Source organism: Pteronotus mesoamericanus, unplaced genomic scaffold (assembly GCF_021234165.1).
Source record: "Pteronotus mesoamericanus isolate MK-2021 breed Mesoamerican mustached bat unplaced genomic scaffold, CSHL_Meso_final scaffold_582, whole genome shotgun sequence".
NCBI classification, from domain to species: Eukaryota; Metazoa; Chordata; class Mammalia; order Chiroptera; family Mormoopidae; genus Pteronotus; species Pteronotus mesoamericanus.
In genome coordinates, this window is record NW_026555323.1 from 412457 (window position 1) to 425474 (window position 13018).

General features: G+C 68.5%; 8 non-coding genes across 8 annotated transcripts; all 8 read left to right on the top strand.

Moving 5' to 3' along the window:
- Positions 1 to 283: 283 nt before the first annotated feature.
- On the top strand, positions 284 to 402 carry LOC129061331 (5S ribosomal RNA). Its single transcript, XR_008528161.1, has one exon. It is a non-coding gene; the product is annotated as a 5S ribosomal RNA (ribosomal RNA).
- An 885-nt stretch (positions 403 to 1287) lies between these two features.
- On the top strand, positions 1288 to 1406 carry LOC129061332 (5S ribosomal RNA). The gene has a single exon (XR_008528162.1). It is a non-coding gene; the product is annotated as a 5S ribosomal RNA (ribosomal RNA).
- A 1229-nt stretch (positions 1407 to 2635) lies between these two features.
- On the top strand, positions 2636 to 2754 carry LOC129061333 (5S ribosomal RNA). The gene has a single exon (XR_008528163.1). It is a non-coding gene; the product is annotated as a 5S ribosomal RNA (ribosomal RNA).
- Positions 2755 to 3637: 883 nt separating this feature from the next.
- On the top strand, positions 3638 to 3756 carry LOC129061334 (5S ribosomal RNA). The gene has a single exon (XR_008528164.1). It is a non-coding gene; the product is annotated as a 5S ribosomal RNA (ribosomal RNA).
- Positions 3757 to 4994: 1238 nt separating this feature from the next.
- On the top strand, positions 4995 to 5113 carry LOC129061335 (5S ribosomal RNA). The gene has a single exon (XR_008528165.1). It is a non-coding gene; the product is annotated as a 5S ribosomal RNA (ribosomal RNA).
- Positions 5114 to 5998: 885 nt separating this feature from the next.
- Positions 5999 to 6117, top strand: LOC129061338 (5S ribosomal RNA). Its single transcript, XR_008528167.1, has one exon. It is a non-coding gene; the product is annotated as a 5S ribosomal RNA (ribosomal RNA).
- Positions 6118 to 7355: 1238 nt separating this feature from the next.
- Positions 7356 to 7474, top strand: LOC129061339 (5S ribosomal RNA). Its single transcript, XR_008528168.1, has one exon. It is a non-coding gene; the product is annotated as a 5S ribosomal RNA (ribosomal RNA).
- An 883-nt stretch (positions 7475 to 8357) lies between these two features.
- On the top strand, positions 8358 to 8476 carry LOC129061340 (5S ribosomal RNA). Its single transcript, XR_008528169.1, has one exon. It is a non-coding gene; the product is annotated as a 5S ribosomal RNA (ribosomal RNA).
- The last annotated feature ends 4542 nt before the right edge of the window (positions 8477 to 13018 follow it).

The following is a 13018-nucleotide window of genomic DNA, read 5'->3' on the forward strand; positions in this document are numbered from 1 at the left end:
CCGTCGGACACACGTCCCCGCGGCCTGTCAGCCTCGAGGGTCCCGCGTCTCCGGCCCACGCCGCCTTGACGCCCTCCCGCCATCCGGGCCGGCGGCGCCGGAGCGCCTGCCAGTGCCTGGCGCCGGCGGCGGCCCCTGTTCCTTTGGAAGGGGGCGCGGGCCGGCGGGAGGCGGGGCGAGAGCGGCAGGGCGCGAGGCCTCGAGCTCCGGGCCCGCGCTGCGCGGCCGGGCGGCCCGGGGCGCCCGGCCCAGGCTCTTGAGGCTCGCGGACGCGGCTGCTCGCGTCTACGGCCATACCACCCTGAACGCGCCCGATCTCGTCTGATCTCGGAAGCTAAGCAGGGTCGGGCCTGGTTAGTACTTGGATGGGAGACCGCCTGGGAATACCGGGTGCTGTAGGCTTTTTCTCCCTCCTCTTTTCTTTTCTCCCCCTCCTCTCCGCGTTGGCTTTCCCCCGCACGCCCCCCGCCCCCGCTCCCTTGGCCGCGGGACGGTCCGGCGGCCCACCCGCGGGGCTCGAGGCCGGGGCCGGGGAGGCCGCCAGGCCTGCTCCGGGACCCCGGAGCCCCACCGACCGGGACAAGCAGCTGCCCGGCCCCCGGGGGCGGCGGTCGGGGTCGCCCACCCTCCCGGTGCGCGGGCGCGGGGGCCCCTGGGGCGGGGGAGGGGTGGGGGGGTGGCGCGGGGGCGCCCCTGGCGGCCTGTGGCTGACCTCCTGGCTCTCCGTCCTTCCCATCCAGAGTTCCTCCCCCCACCCCCCTGCAGCTGTCCCTGGGCGGCCCTGTCCCGCTGCCCTGGGGCTGGCCCTGGGCGACCTGAGCCCAGGACGGCGGGGCAGGTGCGAGGCCCGGGCAGGTGCGAGGCTCGGGCGGAGCGTGACAGGGAAAGCGGCGCCCGCGCGCGACGGAGCTCGGGGCTCGTTGACGCCTGACCCGGCGGCCCGCGGCGCCGGCCCGGGGAGTGGGGGGGTCGGTTGCCGGGGGAGGGGGCCGGGGGGGGGCGGTGGGGGGCGGGGCTCCTCGGGCTCCCGGGGGCTGCGTCCCGCGCCTCTGACCCTGAGTCAGAGAGGCTCTTGGTTGGTTACCAGCTGTGCTGAAAGAGAGTGCGACGCGGGGTGGGGACGTCCGGGCGCTTGGGAAGAGATCTAAGCGGGGCGGTAGGGAGGCGGGCTCGGGGTTTCAAAGCGCAGACTCGCCGGGCGCGCGACACAGACGGGGCGTCGATGCGCGACGAGGCGGCCGGGGCGCCGGGCCCAGGCTCCTGAGGCTCGCGGACGCGGCTGCTCGCGTCTACGGCCATACCACCCTGAACGCGCCCGATCTCGTCTGATCTCGGAAGCTAAGCAGGGTCGGGCCTGGTTAGTACTTGGATGGGAGACCGCCTGGGAATACCGGGTGCTGTAGGCTTTTTCTCCCTCCTCTTTTCTTTTCTCCCCCTCCTCTCCGCGTTGGCTTTCCCCCGCACGCCCCCCGCCCCCGCTCCCTCGGCCGCGGGACGGCCCGGCGGCCCACCCGCGGGGCTCGAGGCCGGGGCCGGGGAGGCCGCCAGGCCTGCTCCGGGACCCCGGAGCCCCACCGACCGGGACAAGGAGCTGCCCGGCCCGGCCCCGGGCCCCGAGCCCCGGCGGCCGCGGTCGGGGTCGCCCGCCCATCCCGGCGCGCCAGCCGTCGAGGCGACTCCGACCCCACCTCCCCACCCCCGGGCCTCGGGCGGCGGGGGCAGGGTCGGTGCCCCTTGGGGGACGGTGGCGCCCGTCCGCCGCCCTCCCCAGCGCGATGCCCGCGCTCCTGCCTTGGGGCGCCGCGCCGGCCCGTCAGCGCTCCCTCGCGACGAGACCCCCGGCGCCCTGGGCCGGCCGCTCGGCACCCGGCGGGGCAGGGGCGGCACGTGCGAGGCTCGGGGAGAGCGGCGGGAGCGCGCGAGCGCGGGGCGGGGCCGGTCGGCCCCGGGGCGCCTAGGCAGGCCCCCTCGGGGCTCCGGGAGGCCGCCGCCCGCGTCCACGGCCACAGCGCCCTGAGCGCGCCTGGGCGGGGTCGGGCCGCGGCCGGCGCCCGGGCCGGGGCCGGGGGTCCCGGCGGGTGGGGATGTGGCTTTTCTCCGCTTCCTGGGGCCGGCGGAAACGCCCGCCCGCGGTGGGGACCGGCCCGCGGCCCCCGCGGCCCCGGCTGCCCCGTCTGCCGCGGGGCTGGCCGGGGATCCCCGCCACGACCTGGCCCCTCGGCGCCGCGAGGGCGGCAGCCCCCGCGCCAGGGCGGGACTCCGGAGCCCCACGAGCAGGGCGCCAGGACCCCGCGCTCCCCGCACGGCCCGCCCCCTGCGCCCCGTGGGCCGCGCGCGGCCGGTCGGGCCGCCCCGTCGGACACACGTCCCCGCGGCCTGTCAGCCTCGAGGGTCCCGCGTCTCCGGCCCACGCCGCCTTGACGCCCTCCCGCCATCCGGGCCGGCGGCGCCGGAGCGCCTGCCAGTGCCTGGCGCCGGCGGCGGCCCCTGTTCCTTTGGAAGGGGGCGCGGGCCGGCGGGAGGCGGGGCGAGAGCGGCAGGGCGCGAGGCCTCGAGCTCCGGGCCCGCGCTGCGCGGCCGGGCGGCCCGGGGCGCCCGGCCCAGGCTCTTGAGGCTCGCGGACGCGGCTGCTCGCGTCTACGGCCATACCACCCTGAACGCGCCCGATCTCGTCTGATCTCGGAAGCTAAGCAGGGTCGGGCCTGGTTAGTACTTGGATGGGAGACCGCCTGGGAATACCGGGTGCTGTAGGCTTTTTCTCCCTCCTCTTTTCTTTTCTCCCCCTCCTCTCCGCGTTGGCTTTCCCCCGCACGCCCCCCGCCCCCGCTCCCTTGGCCGCGGGACGGTCCGGCGGCCCACCCGCGGGGCTCGAGGCCGGGGCCGGGGAGGCCGCCAGGCCTGCTCCGGGACCCCGGAGCCCCACCGACCGGGACAAGCAGCTGCCCGGCCCCCGGGGGCGGCGGTCGGGGTCGCCCACCCTCCCGGTGCGCGGGCGCGGGGGCCCCTGGGGCGGGGGAGGGGTGGGGGGGTGGCGCGGGGGCGCCCCTGGCGGCCTGTGGCTGACCTCCTGGCTCTCCGTCCTTCCCATCCAGAGTTCCTCCCCCACCCCCCTGCAGCTGTCCCTGGGCGGCCCTGTCCCGCTGCCCTGGGGCTGGCCCTGGGCGACCTGAGCCCAGGACGGCGGGGCAGGTGCGAGGCCCGGGCAGGTGCGAGGCTCGGGCGGAGCGTGACAGGGAAAGCGGCGCCCGCGCGCGACGGAGCTCGGGGCTCGTTGACGCCTGACCCGGCGGCCCGCGGCGCCGGCCCGGGGAGTGGGGGGTCGGTTGCCGGGGGAGGGGGCCGGGGGGGGGCGGTGGGGGGCGGGGCTCCTCGGGCTCCCGGGGGCTGCGTCCCGCGCCTCTGACCCTGAGTCAGAGAGGCTCTTGGTTGGTTACCCGCTGTGCTGAAAGAGAGTGCGACGCGGGGTGGGGACGTCAGGGCGCTTGGGAAGAGATCTAAGCGGGGCGGTAGGGAGGCGGGCTCGGGGTTTCAAAGCGCAGACTCGCCGGGCGCGCGACACAGACGGGGCGTCGATGCGCGACGAGGCGGCCGGGGCGCCGGGCCCAGGCTCCTGAGGCTCGCGGACGCGGCTGCTCGCGTCTACGGCCATACCACCCTGAACGCGCCCGATCTCGTCTGATCTCGGAAGCTAAGCAGGGTCGGGCCTGGTTAGTACTTGGATGGGAGACCGCCTGGGAATACCGGGTGCTGTAGGCTTTTTCTCCCTCCTCTTTTCTTTTCTCCCCCTCCTCTCCGCGTTGGCTTTCCCCCGCACGCCCCCCGCCCCCGCTCCCTCGGCCGCGGGACGGCCCGGCGGCCCACCCGCGGGGCTCGAGGCCGGGGCCGGGGAGGCCGCCAGGCCTGCTCCGGGACCCCGGAGCCCCACCGACCGGGACAAGGAGCTGCCCGGCCCGGCCCCGGGCCCCGAGCCCCGGCGGCCGCGGTCGGGGTCGCCCGCCCATCCCGGCGCGCCAGCCGTCGAGGCGACTCCGACCCCACCTCCCCACCCCCGGGCCTCGGGCGGCGGGGGCAGGGTCGGTGCCCCTTGGGGGACGGTGGCGCCCGTCCGCCGCCCTCCCCAGCGCGATGCCCGCGCTCCTGCCTTGGGGCGCCGCGCCGGCCCGTCAGCGCTCCCTCGCGACGAGACCCCCGGCGCCCTGGGCCGGCCGCTCGGCACCCGGCGGGGCAGGGGCGGCACGTGCGAGGCTCGGGGAGAGCGGCGGGAGCGCGCGAGCGCGGGGCGGGGCCGGTCGGCCCCGGGGCGCCTAGGCAGGCCCCCTCGGGGCTCCGGGAGGCCGCCGCCCGCGTCCACGGCCACAGCGCCCTGAGCGCGCCTGGGCGGGGTCGGGCCGCGGCCGGCGCCCGGGCCGGGGCCGGGGGTCCCGGCGGGTGGGGATGTGGCTTTTCTCCGCTTCCTGGGGCCGGCGGAAACGCCCGCCCGCGGTGGGGACCGGCCCGCGGCCCCCGCGGCCCCCGCGGCCCCGGCTGCCCCGTCTGCCGCGGGGCTGGCCGGGGATCCCCGCCACGACCTGGCCCCTCGGCGCCGCGAGGGCGGCAGCCCCCGCGCCAGGGCGGGACTCCGGAGCCCCACGAGCAGGGCGCCAGGACCCCGCGCTCCCCGCACGGCCCGCCCCCTGCGCCCCGTGGGCCGCGCGCGGCCGGTCGGGCCGCCCCGTCGGACACACGTCCCCGCGGCCTGTCAGCCTCGAGGGTCCCGCGTCTCCGGCCCACGCCGCCTTGACGCCCTCCCGCCATCCGGGCCGGCGGCGCCGGAGCGCCTGCCAGTGCCTGGCGCCGGCGGCGGCCCCTGTTCCTTTGGAAGGGGGCGCGGGCCGGCGGGAGGCGGGGCGAGAGCGGCAGGGCGCGAGGCCTCGAGCTCCGGGCCCGCGCTGCGCGGCCGGGCGGCCCGGGGCGCCCGGCCCAGGCTCTTGAGGCTCGCGGACGCGGCTGCTCGCGTCTACGGCCATACCACCCTGAACGCGCCCGATCTCGTCTGATCTCGGAAGCTAAGCAGGGTCGGGCCTGGTTAGTACTTGGATGGGAGACCGCCTGGGAATACCGGGTGCTGTAGGCTTTTTCTCCCTCCTCTTTTCTTTTCTCCCCCTCCTCTCCGCGTTGGCTTTCCCCCGCACGCCCCCCGCCCCCGCTCCCTCGGCCGCGGGACGGTCCGGCGGCCCACCCGCGGGGCTCGAGGCCGGGGCCGGGGAGGCCGCCAGGCCTGCTCCGGGACCCCGGAGCCCCACCGACCGGGACAAGCAGCTGCCCGGCCCCCGGGGGCGGCGGTCGGGGTCGCCCACCCTCCCGGTGCGCGGGCGCGGGGGCCCCTGGGGCGGGGGAGGGGTGGGGGGGTGGCGCGGGGGCGCCCCTGGCGGCCTGTGGCTGACCTCCTGGCTCTCCGTCCTTCCCATCCAGAGTTCCTCCCCCCACCCCCCTGCAGCTGTCCCTGGGCGGCCCTGTCCCGCTGCCCTGGGGCTGGCCCTGGGCGACCTGAGCCCAGGACGGCGGGGCAGGTGCGAGGCCCGGGCAGGTGCGAGGCTCGGGCGGAGCGTGACAGGGAAAGCGGCGCCCGCGCGCGACGGAGCTCGGGGCTCGTTGACGCCTGACCCGGCGGCCCGCGGCGCCGGCCCGGGGAGTGGGGGGGTCGGTTGCCGGGGGAGGGGGCCGGGGGGGGGCGGTGGGGGGCGGGGCTCCTCGGGCTCCCGGGGGCTGCGTCCCGCGCCTCTGACCCTGAGTCAGAGAGGCTCTTGGTTGGTTACCCGCTGTGCTGAAAGAGAGTGCGACGCGGGGTGGGGACGTCAGGGCGCTTGGGAAGAGATCTAAGCGGGGCGGTAGGGAGGCGGGCTCGGGGTTTCAAAGCGCAGACTCGCCGGGCGCGCGACACAGACGGGGCGTCGATGCGCGACGAGGCGGCCGGGGCGCCGGGCCCAGGCTCCTGAGGCTCGCGGACGCGGCTGCTCGCGTCTACGGCCATACCACCCTGAACGCGCCCGATCTCGTCTGATCTCGGAAGCTAAGCAGGGTCGGGCCTGGTTAGTACTTGGATGGGAGACCGCCTGGGAATACCGGGTGCTGTAGGCTTTTTCTCCCTCCTCTTTTCTTTTCTCCCCCTCCTCTCCGCGTTGGCTTTCCCCCGCACGCCCCCCGCCCCCGCTCCCTCGGCCGCGGGACGGCCCGGCGGCCCACCCGCGGGGCTCGAGGCCGGGGCCGGGGAGGCCGCCAGGCCTGCTCCGGGACCCCGGAGCCCCACCGACCGGGACAAGGAGCTGCCCGGCCCGGCCCCGGGCCCCGAGCCCCGGCGGCCGCGGTCGGGGTCGCCCGCCCATCCCGGCGCGCCAGCCGTCGAGGCGACTCCGACCCCACCTCCCCACCCCCGGGCCTCGGGCGGCGGGGGCAGGGTCGGTGCCCCTTGGGGGACGGTGGCGCCCGTCCGCCGCCCTCCCCAGCGCGATGCCCGCGCTCCTGCCTTGGGGCGCCGCGCCGGCCCGTCAGCGCTCCCTCGCGACGAGACCCCCGGCGCCCTGGGCCGGCCGCTCGGCACCCGGCGGGGCAGGGGCGGCACGTGCGAGGCTCGGGGAGAGCGGCGGGAGCGCGCGAGCGCGGGGCGGGGCCGGTCGGCCCCGGGGCGCCTAGGCAGGCCCCCTCGGGGCTCCGGGAGGCCGCCGCCCGCGTCCACGGCCACAGCGCCCTGAGCGCGCCTGGGCGGGGTCGGGCCGCGGCCGGCGCCCGGGCCGGGGCCGGGGGTCCCGGCGGGTGGGGATGTGGCTTTTCTCCGCTTCCTGGGGCCGGCGGAAACGCCCGCCCGCGGTGGGGACCGGCCCGCGGCCCCCGCGGCCCCCGCGGCCCCGGCTGCCCCGTCTGCCGCGGGGCTGGCCGGGGATCCCCGCCACGACCTGGCCCCTCGGCGCCGCGAGGGCGGCAGCCCCCGCGCCAGGGCGGGACTCCGGAGCCCCACGAGCAGGGCGCCAGGACCCCGCGCTCCCCGCACGGCCCGCCCCCTGCGCCCCGTGGGCCGCGCGCGGCCGGTCGGGCCGCCCCGTCGGACACACGTCCCCGCGGCCTGTCAGCCTCGAGGGTCCCGCGTCTCCGGCCCACGCCGCCTTGACGCCCTCCCGCCATCCGGGCCGGCGGCGCCGGAGCGCCTGCCAGTGCCTGGCGCCGGCGGCGGCCCCTGTTCCTTTGGAAGGGGGCGCGGGCCGGCGGGAGGCGGGGCGAGAGCGGCAGGGCGCGAGGCCTCGAGCTCCGGGCCCGCGCTGCGCGGCCGGGCGGCCCGGGGCGCCCGGCCCAGGCTCTTGAGGCTCGCGGACGCGGCTGCTCGCGTCTACGGCCATACCACCCTGAACGCGCCCGATCTCGTCTGATCTCGGAAGCTAAGCAGGGTCGGGCCTGGTTAGTACTTGGATGGGAGACCGCCTGGGAATACCGGGTGCTGTAGGCTTTTTCTCCCTCCTCTTTTCTTTTCTCCCCCTCCTCTCCGCGTTGGCTTTCCCCCGCACGCCCCCCGCCCCCGCTCCCTCGGCCGCGGGACGGTCCGGCGGCCCACCCGCGGGGCTCGAGGCCGGGGCCGGGGAGGCCGCCAGGCCTGCTCCGGGACCCCGGAGCCCCACCGACCGGGACAAGCAGCTGCCCGGCCCCCGGGGGCGGCGGTCGGGGTCGCCCACCCTCCCGGTGCGCGGGCGCGGGGGCCCCTGGGGCGGGGGAGGGGTGGGGGGGTGGCGCGGGGGCGCCCCTGGCGGCCTGTGGCTGACCTCCTGGCTCTCCGTCCTTCCCATCCAGAGTTCCTCCCCCCACCCCCTGCAGCTGTCCCTGGGCGGCCCTGTCCCGCTGCCCTGGGGCTGGCCCTGGGCGACCTGAGCCCAGGACGGCGGGGCAGGTGCGAGGCCCGGGCAGGTGCGAGGCTCGGGCGGAGCGTGACAGGGAAAGCGGCGCCCGCGCGCGACGGAGCTCGGGGCTCGTTGACGCCTGACCCGGCGGCCCGCGGCGCCGGCCCGGGGAGTGGGGGGTCGGTTGCCGGGGGAGGGGGCCGGGGGGGGGCGGTGGGGGGCGGGGCTCCTCGGGCTCCCGGGGGCTGCGTCCCGCGCCTCTGACCCTGAGTCAGAGAGGCTCTTGGTTGGTTACCCGCTGTGCTGAAAGAGAGTGCGACGCGGGGTGGGGACGTCAGGGCGCTTGGGAAGAGATCTAAGCGGGGCGGTAGGGAGGCGGGCTCGGGGTTTCAAAGCGCAGACTCGCCGGGCGCGCGACACAGACGGGGCGTCGATGCGCGACGAGGCGGCCGGGGCGCCGGGCCCAGGCTCCTGAGGCTCGCGGACGCGGCTGCTCGCGTCTACGGCCATACCACCCTGAACGCGCCCGATCTCGTCTGATCTCGGAAGCTAAGCAGGGTCGGGCCTGGTTAGTACTTGGATGGGAGACCGCCTGGGAATACCGGGTGCTGTAGGCTTTTTCTCCCTCCTCTTTTCTTTTCTCCCCCTCCTCTCCGCGTTGGCTTTCCCCCGCACGCCCCCCGCCCCCGCTCCCTCGGCCGCGGGACGGTCCGGCGGCCCACCCGCGGGGCTCGAGGCCGGGGCCGGGGAGGCCGCCAGGCCTGCTCCGGGACCCCGGAGCCCCACCGACCGGGACAAGCAGCTGCCCGGCCCCCGGGGGCGGCGGTCGGGGTCGCCCACCCTCCCGGTGCGCGGGCGCGGGGGCCCCTGGGGCGGGGGAGGGGTGGGGGGGTGGCGCGGGGGCGCCCCTGGCGGCCTGTGGCTGACCTCCTGGCTCTCCGTCCTTCCCATCCAGAGTTCCTCCCCCCACCCCCCTGCAGCTGTCCCTGGGCGGCCCTGTCCCGCTGCCCTGGGGCTGGCCCTGGGCGACTTGGGCCCCGGGCCGCGTGGCTGTTGCTAAACTCAGGCAGAGCTGGCTTGGAAACCCTCACCCGCTCGCCAGGCAGCTCGGGGCTCGTCGCTGTCTTTCCGTGCGTCCTTGAGTGCCTGGGTAGGCTATCTTGGGACTCCGGGATTTCATCGCTGGTGTATTTTGCGTCCCCACCCTAGCGTCCCTGATCTCGTTTGATCTCGGAAACTAAACGGGTCGGTCTTTTCGGCATCTGGTAGCATTCCGCCTGGGTAGACCGGGTCCTCAGGTTTTATTTTAATCTCCCAACACCTTCCTCCCTCCTTCCTCTGAGTTAGGGAGATAGAAACCTCCCTCTCTGCCCCCCGCCCCCCACCTGCTTTCCCGTTACTGGATTCTGTCCTGGAGGCTTCTGTAGCAATTTCCTCTGGTAAGTATTGGTGTGCTGCCCGGGATGTGGTCACCAGTGGTTTAGCAGGCAGGCATATCCTCTTAGCCACACTAGGTATCGTGAGTCCATAAACATTTAATGATTTTATTTTTCCTATGTGAATATTCTTTTAGAGTCATTTTACTGTGCCATGTCTTGTATTTTTTCAGTACATTTTGTGTTGATTAAATGGAATACCTCTGTTTTGTTTTTCAATGAATGGAACTTACATAAATTCAGTTTATGTATAGATTAATGCATTTTCCTGATTTGTCAACATACTGCATATGAAGTACCTGGGAGGAAACAGCGTTTTACGCTGTTCAGCAGAAGTAACAAACTGGGGGTGGTGCATATTGTACGTGAATGTCTCACAGGAGATGGACAGCAATTTGAACGTCTCACCTAAAATGCCATGTGGTGTGGTTGAGTGTGACATTGTTATGTTCCAGAATTCCATGGTTATGATTTTTTAACAAAAGATTTTTATGTAATCAAACGGGTGTTATTTTTTGCCCAACCCTGTATATATAGTGTTCTTATCCTCTCCTCTCATGTGCCTCCCAGTGTTTTTCAGAAAATTGCCTTAACAGAAACTAATCTATTTTTACATTTATTTTTTTCCTAATAAAAGTAATAAACTGATCTGATGAGCAGGTAATAAGATTTTAAACTGCTACGTGCAAAAAATTTTCAGCACGTCTTGTGCAGTGAGTACTTGTGTTAACGTACCGTCTTAGCCCTAAGGCATCGTTTTGGAAGCAGTCACCTGAAAAATGTATTCATTCTCAGGCCCCGAGATATGAGATCCCGAGACTCCCACACCCGAAATCACAGAGTCTGACACCTGAGAACAGGCGACCTGTGAGCAGACACTTATGCCCCGTGATGCTACGGTCACATAGACTGTGGAGTGACTGGTTCAGGCTCTCAGGCATGCAGTCGCTGTCACTGTGCTCTCCTCTGCCGCTGTCCATCAGCTGGCGTCTCTCTCCACATGGGCTCTTGTCCCGTCCACTCACTGACACCACTCTGCCCAGGCCTCCAGGTGTCCATCTCTAACACTCGTGTGTCTTCTCACCTCAACAGGCGCAGGTGCACCTCATTAGAGACGCAACGTCCTGGCGCCCCAGACACTAGGCGCCCTGGGCTCACACCCTCACGTCTCTGGGGCCTTGCTTCAGTCTCTGCTGGTCTTTCCTGTCCCACCCGACTACTGATGGCCACAGTGACCAGGTCACAAGCCTCGTCCTTTGAATCAATACTCTCCTTTTTGACTGAGTCAACATGGTTCCAGGGCATTAAACGTTACCTCTGAGCTGCGCAGTGGTGCCCAAGTCTGCCCTCTGGCGCCATTCTCAACCACACTGTCAGTCAAGGGTGCTGCTACTTTCTTGGACAACCTCCCGCCTGGCCTCCATTCTCCACGTAGCAGCCAACAAGACCGTCATCAGAGAAGACTGGAAAATGCCGCTATTCTGTGGAAAATCTTCCCCACGTGCTTCCTGCCAAGTCCACTCTCCCCTCAGCAGCTCAGCAGGCTCTGCAGAACTTTGATCTCACCATTCAGCCCTTCCCAATTGCTCCCTGTTCTGTTCCTCCCTCACAGCCCCCACCTGCCGCTTTGGGACTCTGATGACCTCTGCCCCCGTATAACCACTTTGCCGATTATCTCAGGCTGTGGTAGAGCATGAGAATTTTGTTGTGGTTTAAAATTCTTCTCTTTAAAGATTTCTGTAGCAGAGAGATGGGAGAGAGGGAGTTTGGCCGCCGAACCTGCAACTCAGGCATGTGCCCTGACCCTGACCAGGAATTGAACCAGCGACCTTTCGCTTTGTGGGATGATGCCTTACCAACTGAGCCACACGGGCCAGGGCTCCTATCTCTCCCTTTAAAATGTGAGTTTTACAAGTGTAAGTTCTGCTTCTGATTTGTTTTTTAGGTACCTAGAACAGAGTAGACGATAAATATTTGTTGAAGAAAGAAGGCTGTGCGCCATGACTGATGTGGCTCAGTTGGTTGGGCATCGTCCTGCAAACCGAAAGGTCGCGGGTTCGATACCTGGTCACGGCACGTGCCTGGGTTGCGGTTCGGGCCGGTCATGGCGCATACGAAAGGCAATCCATTGATGTTTCTCTCTCCTGTCGATGCTTCTCTCCTCTTTCTCCCTCCCAAGACTGAGAAAGAAAGCTGTGCCATTCTTTCTGCCCTCTGCTGCTCCCCCACCTACACAGGCAGAGTTCGTTGCCCTTTCCTCGCTTGCGGTGGCATCGTCGACACATCTGTTATAGTGTAACAATAACTGCATAGTCTTTTCCGCTCTATGTATATATAATTTACATGCCATGAAATCCACCCATTATGAAGGTCAGCTTTTGATAAACATGCAGTAATGCAACAACAGTCCATTTTCAGAACATTTTCCTCCACTCAAAGGATGAAGGACGCTCCAACCAATGGAGCCACAGCAGCCAGGGCAGCGTGTTCAACCTCAGCAGACACTGTCAGCTTTCCAAAGTGGCTGCACCGTTTTACACTCCCATCAGCAATATGTGAGAATTCCATCTGTTCCTCATCCTACCGACACTTGGTACGGCGTGTTTTAGTCATTTTTATAGCTGATTAGTAGTATTGCATTGTGATGTTAGCTTGTATTTTCCAAAATACTTCTGAATTTAGCATTAATATGTTTACTGACATTTCAATAGCCTCTTTTTAAATTCACAAATTAGTTAATATTAAAGAAAGGGGTAGAGAGAAAGAGAAATACTGGGTTTTTTGTTCCACTTTATTGATGTATTCATTGGCTGGTTCTTGTATGTGCCCTGCACAAGGATTGAACATGCAACTTTGGCATATTGGGATGATGCTCAAACCAATTTAGGTACCAGGCCAGGGTTCAATATCCTCTTTTATGAAGCAATTTTTCAAGTCTTTCATCCATTTCTGCGTTGGGTCATCTGTCTTTTACTTGTTAATTTGTAGGAGTTCTTGTATATTCTGGATATAAATATTGTGAGACGTGATGTATTGCAAATACCTTCTCCATGGCTTACCTTTTCTCTTCTTAACAGGAATTCTTAATTTAATGTTGTCCAAATTATTACTTGGCCCCCTTATGCTTGTTAAAGCTTTTGTTTCCTTCTTATAAAAACTCTGACTACCCCAAAGTTATGAACGTGTCCTCGTCTATCATTTCCTAGAAATGTTTTACCTTTGACACTTAATACCTAGCAGCTATTCTGAATTGCTTCTTTGACACAGTGTGAGGTAGGGGTCAAGGTCAAACACAAAGGGAGCTGCCTTTAGGTTGCTACCATAGATGCCACCCACAAACCTTAGCTACATGGCTTTCAACTACAAGTTCAGCCTCACATTTAAAGTACTCCCCTTTCCAGCACTTGGACTCCTGTTCTGCCTCCAAAAAGCACTGCTTCTTGCCCCAAAACACCGTGCCCCCACTTACAGAGATTTACCACACTGGACCACCTCCTCCAACAAAGTCCAGGTCACTGACTGACAAAACCGAGAGGCTCTCACCCGGCTGTGTGCCGGCTCCACCTGCAGGGGAGATGAAGGGCGTGCCCCCTGCCGGCGGGTTCATCCCAGCCTCATCTCCTCGCGGACAGACAAGTCCTCATTCCGTAGCCTCGACCCCCTTCCCAGGAGGAGGAAAAATCATTGTGAAGATAGAAAACCGAGAAAGATTCATCTCAATGA